The sequence below is a fragment of the Pygoscelis adeliae genome, unplaced genomic scaffold (assembly GCF_000699105.1).
Source record: "Pygoscelis adeliae isolate BGI_AS28 unplaced genomic scaffold, ASM69910v1 Scaffold209, whole genome shotgun sequence".
Classification (NCBI taxonomy): Eukaryota; Metazoa; Chordata; class Aves; order Sphenisciformes; family Spheniscidae; genus Pygoscelis; species Pygoscelis adeliae.
The window spans coordinates 725,970-742,410 of record NW_008825538.1 but is presented as its reverse complement, the minus strand read 5'-3'; positions in this window follow the sequence as shown (position 1 = coordinate 742,410).

Here is a 16,441-nt window from a genome sequence, read left to right as displayed (position 1 = left end):
TGGGGGGAAGAGAGAGATGATAGATAGATAGACAGACAGACAGACAGACACACAGACTTTTTAGTAGGGCCCGTAATGATAGGACACAGGGGAATGGCTTTAAACTAAAGGGGGGTAGATTGAGACTAGACATAAGGAAGAAATTTTTTTCGCTGAGGGTGGTGAAGCACTGGCCCAGGTTGCCCAGAGAGGTGGTGGATGCCCCATCCCTGGAAACATTCCAGGTCAGGCTGGATGGGGCTCTGAGCAACCTGATCTAGTGGAAGATGTCCCTGCCCACGGCCAGGGGGTTTGACTAGATGACCTTTAAAGGTCCCGTCCAACCCAAACTATTCTATGATTCTGTGATTCTGTAATTTTGTGATTCTGTAATTTTATGATTCTGTGATTCTATGAATCCTGGTAAGCTCAAGGTAGATATATACATCACTGCAAGTCTAAAATACTCTCAAAAGGATATATATACATATATATATTGTGCACACCCAAACATTAGATCTAACATTCACCCAAGTCTATGGAAAGATGGTTGTTGATTGTAATGGGCTTTGAATAAGATACGTAATTGCAAGCTAAATGTATCTGCCATCTCCCAAAACAGACGAATGATGGTGAGAGAAGAGAGGTTTCTCAGTCCTCAGAGGCAAGCTCACAGGACCATACAAATACTTACCTGCAAAGCTTTTGGAGGAAACACTGACACACACTGGTAGACTATTACTAGAATCTTATTATAGTGTCCCAGCTTGTTAGTTGCTCAGAAAAGGAACAAATAATCACTTGGCACCAAAGATCCTTGATGCTTGACTTCATGCTCATGAGTAACATGGCTTAGTCATGCTCTCAAGCTCAGTGTTAGTGGCTGGCTTGGGGATCTTTCTAAACTGAAGCCTTGATGAAGCATTGCAAACTGGATAGCAAGCTGGACCAGGCCGCTCACCCATTTTGTCTTGTAGCTTTGAGAACAGTCAGTCTATCTGTTTCACAGGAAACTGCATGAGAAAAATTCAGGATAAACTTTTTCATGAGAAAATTACAGAATAGACTATCTCCTGAGAAAGCCTTTTCCTAGCCACAGTATATGGCAGTTGCTTTAAATCCTGAGTCATTCTGGTGATTTTTTTTGCTGATATAACTCTAATTATTTGTTACCTGACTCATTCAACCAAATAAATCTCTCTGCAGTTTAAGATACACTTTTTTCAATGTTTGTTTACCTTATTTGACAGGCTATGTAATGAGCCCTCTATTATTTCACAATATAATTATTACATTAGTCACCAGGTGAATACATTAATCATCAAATGATTGCATGACAGGGAAGCCTTCCAGACAACACAGAACTATGATTTGTCTTCTGTGCTGTTACAAGTTCTCACAGTTTGGGTTAGAATTTCTTAGTTTTTAGGATCATTTTTATGGTATCCCTGATTCTTTTCCCCTTTCCTTTTTCCCAATTCCTTTCCCCAGAGTATGCTGGTACACACATTAAACTCTCATCCCTAGCAGCTTTTGTCCGTGTCCCAGGATAATGACAGAACACTGAATAAATCTTGGTTTTAAATAATTCTGATTAGCAGGTGGGTTTTATAGAGGGATGCAAACTACTGTATGTTTATTCATCAGTATCTTTAATTTGTTCTTAACATGCACGATATTTTTTGCTTGTGAATATTTCATTACATTAGCCTCTTCCTATGTCACTCTGGATGTATGCAAATACTTTTTCTTGGACACTGTTATAAAAGCGACAGCTTACACTCTGCAATGTCCTTTTAAATTTCTTGTGAATGAATTTATCCTGTGAGTGGAAAAAGCTAGGAGGAAGGATAAGGATTTTAAGGTGGCTTTAGTATTGGCTGAAGTGACAAACCCACACTTATAATTACCTCTAGTATACAGCTCCTCATCTGGCATGGCCAACTCCTGTAGAAATTCGAGTGTAAAATCATACATGATTTGATGAACACAAATTCAAACCTCTTGTTGAGCTGCAGTCTGAAGTATTATGTATGCAGAAGACTTAACAGAAAAGGCAATATCTTCAGCAACTGGTAAATGGACAGTGATCTTGGCTCAAGCAGTCCCCATCTGCGTGCCTTCAGAGGAGCTGCTTCACCTCCCTGTGCCGGTTTCCCTTCCTGCAATGCATCTATGTGGCAGTGGGAAAGTCCTGGCCTCCCTGGGGGCGTTAGGTGGGACTGATACGGAAACAAGACTAAATTTCTTACGAGGGTCAACATTTGGAGGAACTATGGAAACCATATTGTAGAAAGCAGAAAATTGAAATGAGACTTCTAGCATTTGTGTGTGTGTCTGTACGTGTGTATTTTCCCATTTTTTTGATTTATCTACATCCTCCAAGGCTACCGTTTAAGATGATGAGCATGTTGACCCTAGCAATATAAATAAAGGGATAATGGAAGAAATTTGCTGCAGAATAGGTCTATTTCTTTGAGATAACTCTTGACAGTTGCATCCTCTGACTAAAAACCAAAACTGTTTGGTCATTAAGAGTGAACAGGTGTGAAGTGATGGATTCAGAGCACACATGAATTTTGATTTCTAGATGCAGCCAGCCAGTCCTTTATGTTCTTGACAGGACTTTAAAATGCAAATACTGAAACAAGCTGAGAGCAGTTCACATTGATCAGTAGTATCAAAGGAAAAGGGTTTAGTAACCTTAACATGGTAACCTTATCTCCTTTATGCTTAATTACTAAGAACTCTTCAGGTAACAGTCTTTCAGGCAGTGATATTATTAGTCTTCAACTTGCAGATGAACAAAAAAACCCCCACAAACTTTAAATGCTAAAGACCTCAAACACTTTGGATATTATCGATGAGGATAATAGTTCAAACACACAAATATAATTGGAAATGTAACCATCACCAGAAAAAAAAAAATCACAAAAAACCTTTATGTATGAATAAGACTGTTGAAATCTTTGAAAAGCTTGCATCTAGACACAATTTTTGGGGAATTTTGTGATTAAAAGAAAAGTAATGGACTTCATGATTCTTGTCAGGCATAAATGTCGAAAATCTTAGGGCTGGGAGAGATTTCACTCTACATGGGATTTGCCATTCTGCGCCTGGGTGTCATTATTGACTCATGTCCAACATAGTGTGGGGCTTGTCCAGCAGCTTATTGCAGTTTCATCTGGTTGCTACCCTTTAGTTCAGATTACTTTGCTCGCCTGTAATGTTTTCAGTCCCACGCTTCAGCCAAGGGCACAAATGATCACCACGTTCCTATGAGCTCTCAGGAGTGCAGCGGTCTGCCCTCGTTGTTACTTTCAGAGTGAAAATAAAGCGTGAAAGGGAAATGGCAGAATATGAGTCTTGGCGTTAGTTTCTGGAAAGAGATGTTTGAGACATTTTTGTTTTCTCACTTTCATTAGAAGAATGTCCAAATCAAAATGACTACCCTATCTTCTTTGTTAATTCTTTTATCTCTTTTTTTTGATCGTTGGCTGTAACTGGCTGGCATCTTCACATTGTAATATCTTCACTGCAAAACCACCAAAGTCTGGTCTCGTCGTGTCTATGCAGATATTCTCCAAGAATCAATTTTATCTGGCATTATACGAATGTTAAGGACATTTCCCTCTGGGGAAGGAAAAAGAGGAAAGTGGAAGACAACTGTGGACTTATTATTCCAGCATACTAAAAATTCATACTAAACTTCATGCATTATTGAGATTTTAATATAATTTCCTTTAAAGAAATAACTCACTTTTTTCACTGAGACTGTGTTTAGTAATAACAATGTTCAGAGATTATAATTCCTTCTTTGACCAGAAAAAAAAGTTCATCAAATATTCCATATAAATTTTATGAACCAAATATTTAATTGTGTGTATATAGTCTTGTAATTGCAAAGTAATGATGTAGTTCAATATAAATTTCTTCCACTCTAATATTTAAGTGCAATTTAAAAGAAAAAAAAAAGTTCAGGCAAAGCTTATGATGAATATTTGAAACATTAATAACATTTTAACCAGATGTGTTTTCTTGCCAGCTCTAGTAAACATGTTGTCTCAGGTAATATTTTAAACTGATTTAAATTAATACAACATGCCCAGTTTGGAGTTTGAAGTATTAAATGAACCAGAAAATTTTATGGGAAGTTAACTTTACAGAAGGAATACAGGGAGACATGAAGATATTTTGTATTGATTAATATCTCCTCTAACTCCACACCTCTGGAAGTGATTTTTTCTCCCATTTTGTTGACATAACAGACTGCAGTTCTGCCACTGAATCACAGATACAGTAAGAAAATGTTTCACAAAAACCCTCTAGTCATTCTGTGAAATAAATATTACAGAGTTATTCTTTGTGTGAAAGATTGAGTCGAAAACTAATTTCCCTGTGGAGAATAAAGCAGAAGTCGCATGGAGAAAAATGAAAAAGGAATCAAGACAGCCCCCACAAAATATCAGAAACAAAACTTAAAATAAAAATCAAAGCATGTAAACCACACTTCAAATTAACTAATCAAAAAGATTGCATAATTGGCTCCTGAGTTAGAGTATTGATTCTCAGGCAGTGCCTGCTGCATGGATAATAAAGACAGGTTTGCAACAGTGAAAAGCCAAGCAAGCTGCCTAGGCATTAAAATGTAATCCCAGGGAATATCCTCTGGGTCAAATTTGTAAAGTATAAAAGCTTCTCTTTGGTATGTTGAGAAAAATGCGAGCGAGGAGATGAAAACAATACAAATTACTATGTCAACTTATGATGAATACAATTCAAGCAAAAAGAGAAGATTTGTAGTTCCTACTTACAAAAGATCACATTAGATTTCCACGTCTTTGCTTTAACTAATATTGGAACTGCTGATCATTGCAAAAACAGACAAAGCAAGCAAACAAAATGGATACTTCATTCTTTCCCTCTGTCCCACTTTTTTCGGTTCTTGTGCAAGAGTTTTCTTTTTCGGACGGGCACTGAAGCTCAGGGCTGGGTGTAAGTGGAATCAATATGGCATAAACACCTGATTAAACAGAAGTGCAGACTTAAGTGTTTTGCTGAATCAGCATGTGGGTTTATTTTACCTACCGTTTGTGGGATCAACCTCGCTTTAGCAATTTAAAATTTAGGAAAGACAGTTTCCTTAGGCTGAAATGATAGATAATGGATAGAGAGAGGCACCTGCGTGATATTCTGAAACGTATGTTGGCATTGCCATCTAGAGAGCTTTGGTATTATTAGGGGATCTCATATAAATAAATACTGACAGTACAGTGCAGTGTTGTGGCTATTTTATCTACACTAGCTGTTCTCCAGATTTTCAGAAAATGTTATTTTGTTTCTGTTTGTAAAACCAGTTATTTTTCTCTTACATAACTTTAGTCCAATTTTTTCTGATTTGGTACTTGCAAGCTCTATTTAATTTCATTTTTTTCTTTGATAGATAAGATTTTCCATTTATCATTTCTGGGAAACAGGTACAGCTTGTAGGGGAGAGAACAAGACACACAGATTGCCTGGTTTTGCAGTCTTCTATAATTTGTTATGCTCTGCCAGTATGTAAAGAAATGATCCAGGAAAATGCCAAGCACCTTCATTATTTTTTATTTGTAATGACTTTTAGGAACCTGTCACGTTAATGTGTGAGCATATAACAACGGTTTAAACCAGCAGTTAAATTAAACCAGGAAATACAGACCTGAGCTTCTGTTCAGTGAAACTTTTGGGATCCCAGTTCTGTTTTTCAAAACTCCAGCTCCAACTAAGGCAAGGTCAAATGCATGCAACTTTCAAAATGTGCAGACATGAAGTATTAACTGGTCCCCAGAACCTTGATTATAAAGACAAGAAATATTAACTAGTCCCCAGAAGCATGATTATGTATCCCAGCTGCAGCTGTAGCCCAACAGATGATGCAGCTCCCTCGAGTCTGTAGGAGTGGGAGTATCCAAGGAGGCAGGGAAATGTTCACCTTCAAAATCTGCCGTGGAGGATTTACTTTAAGACTTATTTCTTTAAGTTCCTTTTTTGGCTCTCATGTCAGGTCAGCTCAATGCAGGCTAGTACAGGAAGGAGTGCTACCACTGAATAAAATTTTAAGTATGCCTCCCACCCCTTGCACCAATTTTGCCATAAAACCTGCAAAGGTTAAAACAAGACCGTGGCCCTTTACAGGCCAAATCTGTCCAAGATAAATCCTCAATAAAGATAAAAGGTATTTCCTAGTTTAAAAGACATAGAGCAACCAAACCCCTACCCTCCAAATATGATTTTTTTTTCTTTCTTTTTTTTCTCTCAATTCCCAATGCCTAAATACTTTATTCTTCCACGAACTCTAACATCTTTTATCTTTTTCTTAGACTGATGGAAGTTCTGTACATTTTCATTGCCTCTAAATCTAGTTCTTGTAATCACAGCCAGCTCTGAGTAAAACCAGACTGTTCTGTTTTGCATCTGTAAAGCAGGTTTCCACTTTCCACAATTGTGATGTGTAAGCCATGATAGGCGCCATGCCCACCTGAAGGCTCAGCACTTTAATATTAGAGTTCCATCAAATTCTGGATTGAATGTCATCCAGTACTGGAGTTTAATCACTGTCCGTTTCCTATTATTTGGGGAGACATATAAAACAGTTGCATTGGCTCTTCTGTTTGGTTCAGTGAGAGTTTTACAGAAGAACAAAGTAAGTCTGGTAGGAACATCAGGGTTTCATATTTGGTCTCACTAGTAGTTCAGATTAGATGACCTTAATCTAAGAATGGCATGCCAAGCTACACTGAAATGCCTTGAAAAACGTATGGTATATGCAACTAAGACACTGTACAGTTCTTCTTATTACATTATTGAAGCACTTCACAACTTCTATGCATATATCCTGCTCAGACCATAAACTCTTTAGACTACGTTTCTGTTGGCCGAATAACCCCCAGCACGGTGAGGCCCTTCTCCATGGACGACATTGCAAAGGGGAAACTGTACTTCATAGAAAATAGTATTGCAGTAATGCTCCCATTTCATAGGGAGGAACTAAGACACCAAAATCAACATGAGTGCTCAACCTTGCTTACACACTTTGGAAAATAACGGTAGAAATGCCTAGCACAGTCACACAAAATGTGTGTGATAGACTAGATAAGAAGCCAAACGCCCCAAATTTTTTCTGCGTCCCTGGCTGCTGGGTACTTCTCTTGTCACCTTCTGAGCTTCCCAGGTTGCAGTCAGTGGGCTACTTTCGATTATTCCCCTTGAATTTTGTTTATTTTAGAAGTTATTTTAAAGGTGTCTATATTTAATATTGTTAGGCGCTCATTTTCAATATGCATATGTATTTAAATTTATTCATACTCCCCCACCTTTCAGTGTAGTGACTGTCAGCTGTGTCTGCAAAACCTGCCAATTATCGTAACTTACAGAACAATAACAACCTAATTGATAGGCAAAGTAAATGGAGGAGCAATGAGGAGATCACCAATGCTGGCAAGCTAGTCAACAACACACAAAGCAGTCATCAGGTATTCTGCTACATAAAGGCGTTCAAAGCAGCTGATAGAAATTAATAGTAAAATGTACAGAGAAGGATGTCTGTGATCCTACCTGCTTCACTAAGGTTTGGGCAGAGTAGAGAACTTAAAATTATACAGGATTTTAGAGCCTAATTCACTCGTATTTGAACTGTCCTAAGTTTTATGAAGGAGGACCTTATAGAGAAGGTTTTCTCGCAAAAGTTTGCTTGAGCTGTGTAGCTCCATATTGCCGTCAAGGGCAGGCAGCGTCCAAACAAAGCAGCATAGTCCTTAGTCTTGGTATAAATCTGTAGCTTTTAAATGTTTCAAAGTTTTCGGTCTCATTTCTGCATTTCTATGCAGTGGAACATATGTATCCAAATACTCCAAGTACGGAAATACTTATCTTACTCTTACAAAAGGCATGAAATAAATAAAAAGGTAGTTCCCAAAAATGGGCCTCAGATGGCAGATCAAATCTTTTCTTGTCTTCTGGGTGGTGGGCAATTGGTTTCTACTTTCAATACCGTCTGCTTCCTACATTCTTGCTATGCTGATGGGTTGATTTCATGGGCTGCAAGAAGGAGATAAAGTCCTGGACAGAAGATTTATGGAACCTTTGTGTCACAGGTAATTTCTAAAATCTGGGACAAATAGCATCCTCAAGATTTTTTTGGGGATGCTACAGCAGAGGTTTAGGTTGTGGACCTGTATCAATTTGTCTGGGATATCCAGATAGTGTTTCATGTTACCAAGTGATACTGTTATATACATGCTGTCATCTTGTTTTACTTCAATTACAGTTTTTAAAAAAAAAAAACAACAAACCAACACCTATGAGGAAGATTTTAGGACAATAAAAAAATTGCTTTGCTGGGTTATTTACACAAGGTTCTGGGAGCTGATATTTCTCATAGGAGGCTGTGCCTATCTTTCCCCCATGATAAGCTCTATTCCACAACATAAATAACTATATAAATAAAGGAAGTCACACTTGCAATATACCCAGACACTGCATCATTGATTTCAGGATGAGCTGTCCTGCCAATTCCCCACTATAAGGTAGTGCTAAGTGTCAGGAGAACACGATGATTTTAACAATGGTACAGAGTTTTCTACAATAAAAAGAACATGAGTGCATATTTATTTTGAGCCAAAGGGAAAAAAAAGTAAAAGAGAAGGTGGCAGAAATCAAAGCATCCTAGAAGGTCATGGGTATGAATCCTTAAGGGTACTCAGATAATTGTTTTGCTGTCTTAGTTGCTGAAGTCCATTACAGGGTAAGCATTGCTGTAGTTGTATCTACAGTATAATCTCGTGGACTCCTCTGTACTGGAAGATGTTATGTGTCCAGCTGCGGGACGTGGAGATTTACCTAAGCACTGCCTTACACCTACATTTTTTTTTCCTCAGAGCTTTACCCCAAACAACAACCAGATTATTGAGCTGGAAAGGCGTTATTGCAGCTAAACCTATGGGCAGCTCTCCCAGCAGCAGACCTAAAGCACAACATTGTTGTGGGTAAGGCTACTCCCAACCTTGAGAAAAATAAATATATCCACATAGAAGCAAGAAGAGAAAAAAACTGATAATGACAGGGAAGCAAGAGAGACAGCCACCTCCTAAGTGGCTACGCTGAATTACATAAAATCAACATTATAGAAAACACCTTGGACAGAGAGAATAAAAACACTATGTCTTTCAAAAGTTATTAGCAGTCTCTGAAAGGCTATAAACTTGATTGCTTTCTAATGATCTTGTCCAGTTATAAAACGAGGTAAAAATGACAAAGATGAGAAGTTCAACAGGAAAAACTCTTAGTTTGTGAATAGAAAACATGGATACTATATAGAAATTTACAGGCTGAAATGACAATTTTGGTAGCTATTTGATGTACTCAACAGATATGGACTAAGACTAATAATTCTAAAATTAATAATAATAATAGTAATAATAATAACTGCCTAGCTCTTATATATCCCTTTTCATCAGAAAATCACTAAGCACTTTACAAAGGAGGTCAACACCATTATCACTATTTTAGTTTCTAAAAAACACCTGAAAGAGGATTTTAAGCAGAAATCCCTCAGTAACCTGCTCTTGGAATTTTCTCATGATGCTTTCCTCTTTTGCCCATCAAACAGTATTTGCAAGTCTAAGCAGCCTGGCAAAATTGTACCAGGTGATTTTTTTTTTCCCCTTTTTAATATGTGAATGACATTTCTTTTCCTTTACAGTGACTCATCAGAGCAAAAACAGGAAAAACAACTTTGGTGTCTGCTCTTACACACTTCCAGAGTAAGACAACAAGGTTGCTTTAAGATTTTCCTTGGAGACTTTTTCCTTTCAAGTAATACAGAGTGGCACCATGTTCTCCATCCTGAAGTGTATCCAGGTAGCTCAGGATCATTCCTTGACCTTATAACAGCCTTCAGCCCATGGCTTATTTACCTGGAAATAAGCTTGAATGTGATCATCCTAAGACAATGGTGTCTGTAATTCAAAAAATGAAACCATGATGAAATCCAATTAATTCCCTCCATCATTAGCTGTGGTCATTGGGATATTTTTAGCCAACGAAAAAATAGATTCTTCATTACAATGTAATTGGCTACATTTACAGTGTTTGCGAAAATGTATTTTATGAGTGTCTTGAAGTGCACATCAGCAGCGCTCAATCTTTTTAAGTGCTATGTTAAGCTATGCAAGAAAAAGACAAAGAATTTGCTTGATGAGTGGAGCAATCACTCTGGTTTTGTTCAACAACGCTAGGAAAAAAAAACAAAAACACAACCCCAAACAAACCAACAAACAAACCCACAAAAAACCACCCTCTGGCTGATTTTTTTCTCATTTATTGGTAACATGGTAAATGGTTGCTCTAAACAGCTGATTGCTCAGAAGCTTGGAAGGCTGGAGGAGGAACTGCTCTGTACATGCCCTATGTAACATTTACCTCCTGCAACTCCCTTTATGCACCACATTCAGAGATAGGATGTTATACTGTGTGGTCTTTTGGTCTGATCTAGGATGGAGATTCCTATATGCTTTTAGGTACAGTGAGGAGAAACACTGGGACTGAAGAATTCTTTTTATTCTCTGTGTTCAGACAATAATTTCAGTCAAAACTACTAAACTGTGAAATTTTATGTATGTCTACATAAAGAGAGGTGCATTATGCCACATTTGGTTCAATTTCCTACTGTTCAACCAAACTTCAGATCAAAGAGGAATAACCCACATTTCCAACATGCTTTAAATTATGAGGAAGAGCTAGTATTCCACAACTTAAAAAAACCACCAGACTAAAACCATTATGAATCTAATTTTGACCATGACTGCCCTAGCCTCAGTGAAATTAGACCTTTCTGTGACTTTAAAAACAGAATATTTTGGAGTACCTGAAAAAGATTGCAGAAGAGATTTGGGAGCCAAAAAAATTTTTTGGAGAACATAAAATAACATTTATTGTATATTTTCCAAATTTTCTTCACGTTATAACATCACACAGTTATGATTTGAAATTTGATATTAAGTTTTCACCTCATGGGCATAGTAAAACTTACTGGGTCTCTGTGCCCAGTTTTCTCTACACGTCACTGTGTGTGTGTGTCTGCAAACACAGATGCACATGGTTGCTTTTAAAGGTTTCAGGTTAAATTTGAAACCATGAGAGTACTTGAAATTTGAAACTTAATTTAGCAGTTTACAGTGTTGTTTGGTTTTTAAAAGTCTTCCAACTTCTGAGTGTTTCTCACTCAAGAAAGTGGAAAAGGCAGATAGAAACCACTTCATTGCATTATTGCCACTTCTTAAATCTCATATCTGTAGCATGAGACAAGGTTGTACTTGTAAAAAAAAAGATAACCCCTGGGGAAAAAAGAGACAATAGCACCTGAAACATTATGTACCATAAAATTTTGGATATTTTGAACTCAATTTAGCCACCATCTCCCTTCCCTGCAACACCACACATTCTTCAAGCTATCCTGAGATGCCTCTGCTTGTCTCAGCTTTCACACCAGGTCCAAACTCCATTGCTTTGCTTGTCCATTGAAAGCAGAGTGTGGAAGAGGGCTGCGAGCAGATAGATCCACTACAGCACAAATAAAAAGTCCCTGGCAGAGATCAGACCCCCATTTCCCCGCCGTTCGCTGCAGAGGGTGCTGTCTGCTCACATTCCTGTTCCTCGGGAAACAGGTGGGAAAAAAAGGGGTTGTTTAAAAGTTGAAAAGGCAGGTCACAGGATATTATCAAAATGAACTAAACATTTGCACAGTTAAAGACATAAAATTACATTTCAGAGTCACGACAAAGTAAGCCGCAGTGGAGCAAAGCCGCAGTCATAGCCTGATTAGTAATCTGAAGAGCACAAGGCAGTCAGCCCTGATTTATAGCACAAACAAATGAGGTTTTCCTCCCTATCTTTAATGAAGTTTAAATCTTTCTGAAGTCATCCATTTAGGCAACAGCACAACAACTCCTTCCTGGAAAAATCACAACATTTTGGAAATCTGTTTTCATATTAAGTTTTCACTCCCCCTTTGGAAATCAGTTGAAACATCAGAATTTTGTTATGAAACAAGAAATCCTGAAAAGATATTTTCTCAGTGTACCTGCAAGGTTTGGATTCAATAAGAGTGGGGTTTCATTCAGAAGGTAGCACCCAGCACTCAAAGGAAGTCAGTCAGTCATGTCCTTTGCATGTTTGTGGGGATGTCAGGGAAGGTCTTGCTTTCAGAATAAATCACTCATCTGGTAGCACCAGAAATCGGGATTTTGGTCCCTGTATCCAGAAGTGTTTATGTGTTGTGTTTTGTTTAATCTATAACAGTCTCATTTAAAATACAAAATGATGATCTTTGGTATGCACAGAATATGTCAGACTTTCTCTTACTGACTCCTTCCAGGTCTCATGCTTTTCAAATTTCCAGCTGTGAAACAAGCTGCTACACCAGCAGGGGTGAACAGTGACCACCCTTCACAAAACTCACCCTCTGGTGGGAAGTGAATGTTCTTGGGTTAGAGTGAAAGACCAAAAGGCCAGATGTCCCATGCCCTTGGTATGTCCATGGACCACTGTACAATTATGCACAAAAGGCGGAAGTGACACCATCATTAGGATACAAAAAGGAACTGGCTTTGTTTCTTCAGGTGGTATCTCAGAAGGTTGTGTTGGCTGGATGTTGGCTAGAGGGAAGTGTCTAGCATTTTCTAATGGTTTCCCCTACAGGCACTGGAGAGAGAGCATAGACCTCCCTTCAGAGATCATCCATGGTGCTACATCCTTCTTCTTTAACTTGGTAGGAACATCTCTAGAGAGGAGGGTGGAAGGCAGCTCATACCTAGTGATGGGCTCCCACAAAAAGTCGACATGGGCTTTTGTGATCTTACAGTCTCAAGTACCCACATCAAGTATGGAAATGAGAGTCTTATATGGAAACTGAATCTTGGAAAATCTGGTAAGGTGGACATTACTCCTTCCCAGAGAAAACACTCTGAGAAGACTTTTCATTGGTTGTTTTTCCTTTTCAATTAGTTTTACCACTTTTATTTTTCAAGTTGCAGGTAGACACCTTAAAAGCTTTGGCCATTTGTAGATCTGTTGGTATGCTTTGGCACTTAACTACATTTACATATCAGGTCCTTTGTGAACACTCAGCATAGCCAGTAGATCCTTACACTGACTTTGAGTCTGACTATTGCCTGTCCAGGAGCAGAGAGGATAAATAAATATGAGCTCCAAGAAATACAAAATATCATCAAGAAAGTCTGACCCACATCATCAGGAGATCCTTTTGGCTAGCAGTTAGCAGAAAGATGTAACACGAGAATAAAGTGGCTGTACATAACACAGCAGCAGGTAATGTGCTACAAAGAACAAAAGCAAACCAGCAGCACCCGTGGCTCTAAAAGACAATGACCACACTAGTGTTATCCATGGAGAACCAAGTTAACAATAACACCGTGTCTTGCCATGTCAGATTTGGTGACTTTGAACTAGCAGCTGAAGTCTAGAGGTGCATAGAATGGAGTAATGTGGCAGCCTTTGGAGTCTTTCTGAGAAGCAAAGAAGAAAAAACTAAATGGAATGCAGGAGATGGGAGCACGCTGGAAACGACAAGTCCATCTCAATCCTCCTCTGGATCAGAAATAGGCAGAAGGATCATGGAGACAACAGGAGAGATTTCAACACAGAGACAGGGAACAGCTGATTCCTGGGAGGACAGGAGCTGCACCTTCATGAATAACCAATGAGCGTGGCTGTTATATGTGGCATGGAAACTTCTGCACAGTTTGTCATGCTGAACTTCTCCAAGTGAGCAGAGCTGAAATGGACTCTTTTTATCTGGCCAAGCCAGTCACTGGGGTTCAGCAAACATTCCCGTGCTTTGCATAACAGACATATATTCACGCTGGTTTTTTCGTATTCATGTTGTCAGAGGAAGATGTGTTAGCATGAAATGTCGTGTCTGAATCGGGAAAATATGGGGCTGGGAGAATTTTATGAATGAGGTCCTTTCCTGCCATTTGATAACAGTTATGCAGGTGGAATCATGGTGTAATTGTTCTCCATCACTAAGATACATAATCTTTACTGAAAATTCAGATTCTTTGTTCCCAAGTATGCAACATTTCAAAGCTCCATCCTGTTGCCAAGGTTAAGTGTTGTTGAAGTGGTGGTTTCCCTGTGTGAGAGGAGGGCAGTGAACACAACGAGGGAGGGCAAGATTTAAAACTGAGAACAACTTTAACAATCATGACAGCTAAAATAAGGACAGGAAGGAAAATGAGTAATTCTGACTGTTGTTTTCCCTGGTCTTTGAGTCTTTTCTTAGGAAATCCTTGGATTCTGCCTGCATGAACCTAAGGACAGAAAAGATTGAGGCTTGACTGAGAAAAAAATTAACTCCTTGAGTACAGTATTAAAGTCAGTTATCTACTCACCTTCCATATAAGAAATTTGCCTTTACTGCTTAAGCAAAGCCCATGAATCTTGAGTTGAATCAGGTGAAGAATCTCTTGCCTCTATACCAAGTGATTTTTCAGTGCATTAGGCTAATAAAATGAAATCACAAAGATTTGGAACCCTCACCAGTTCTAATGAATAGAAGTTATATATCTGATGATCAGTACCAGTACATTGAATTCTTTAACAGCCTTTCTTCAACTGAATATAGGTATAAATGAAATTAAATAAATTAATCTTTAAAAAATGTAAATGAAAAACCTCACAAAAGTCCACAGTTTTATTCATTACATACAATAGATATTCCTCATGCAAAGACAGCAAATGACATCTTGGGGATTTGCCTTTCCAAATCCTTGCTAGCAGGAAGTTATTGAGCTCAGTTGGGGATTTTGCCTCAGCAAAATTTCCAGATTTGAGTCAGGATCAGTCCCAGAAAACCAGTCAAGCAAAATGATGGTAAACAAGACGTCATCATGACACTCTGAATGCAGTGCTGCCGGCTCTTCTTAACAGTGCATGGGCTGATATTGTGTCTCCTGAAAAGGACATCATTACATTCTTTTAGTTAACTTTTTGTATACAATTCATTATTTGGACTATCAATAAGCATTCATTCTAGAAATCTATTTTATTTTTCCTTTTGCAAAGGCCACCCTTTTCTCTTTCCTGTGTATAGATGATCTGTGTATGACTGAATCATCTTTATAGCCAAGAATATTACAGGTGAAGATACTGTGTAGTGGAATCAGTTGGATGCAGTGTGTGTGAACAGAGTGTGTTTAAACTGGTCAGAGAAAAACACTATAACCTTCAAGGACCATAACCTTCAAGGACCATAGAAGAACAGACCGATTAGTTAATGGCTATCAAAAGATAGCAGGATGCCCCAGACTGTTAGGCAGAACCTTGTTCTCCAGCAGCATATCTGTGATTTATGCAAATCCTTTGCCTAAGGAAACATTCACATTCTCTCAGTATCACACTGTTCCTTACCAGCTTGCCATGACAAGAAAACGGACAGAACCTGCACTGAATACATTTACACCTTTGAAACATTAAGTTTTTAACGCATTTGGAGATACCTCTCATAAACCAAGGGCCAAAGGGAACTTTTCTGAATACGTAAAGCTGACACACATCAGACACGTCATAGACGTTCATCCCATTGCCTGCTGAGCAGCACGTCTAAGCATCCCCTGGGAGATATGCCCCAGTTCAGCTAGAAAAGCCATCTAAGAAGCAGCTGCAGTTGTGTAAACATAGACATGCAGAGCCATTAGAGATGCACCAGGATACCTCAGACATCGGCACAGGCAAGCAGGTGACTCACACAGCCAGAAAAAAATGCTCCAGGATGTCTTTGATTTGAAATTAAGCGTGTAAAAATGAGATAGAATTCAGGCAATACATTTTTTTGGTGTAAGCTGTTCCAAAGGCCAATTAAACTCAAATTTAAAGGACATATAATAGAACATTCAGTCAACTAAATTTGAAAGTGATAACTCCAGGGAAATTTTGAGAAGATGCAGTCAAAATTACAGTGATATTCTCAGCTTTGGAGAATTAAAAAAAAAAGTCATTAAATAACTGGTATTTTAGTGACACTGCTTTTCACAAAATAACTTTTTCTAGACAATGTGCACTCCACAATAGACATACAGTAACTTGTCTTCCGTATCACAGACTTCAACTATCTTTAACTTTAGCCTAACTAGTTTCATTAATATTTAATACTTATTGATATGCCAATAATAACAACTCTAGTAGACTCTTTTTTCTTTTTCCTTTTTTTTTTCTTTCTATGGAGGACAGAAATATTCTCCACTGAACCAGTAGCAAAAACCCTCCCTTTGCCTTTCAGACCAACAAGACTCACCGATCTTAACTTATCAACAAGGACTTATTTATAGCAGTGCTTAAGTCATCAAACATCATTAAGATGAGTTCACATTAAGAACACAGTGAGTGTGGCAGTGCTATAATTTTG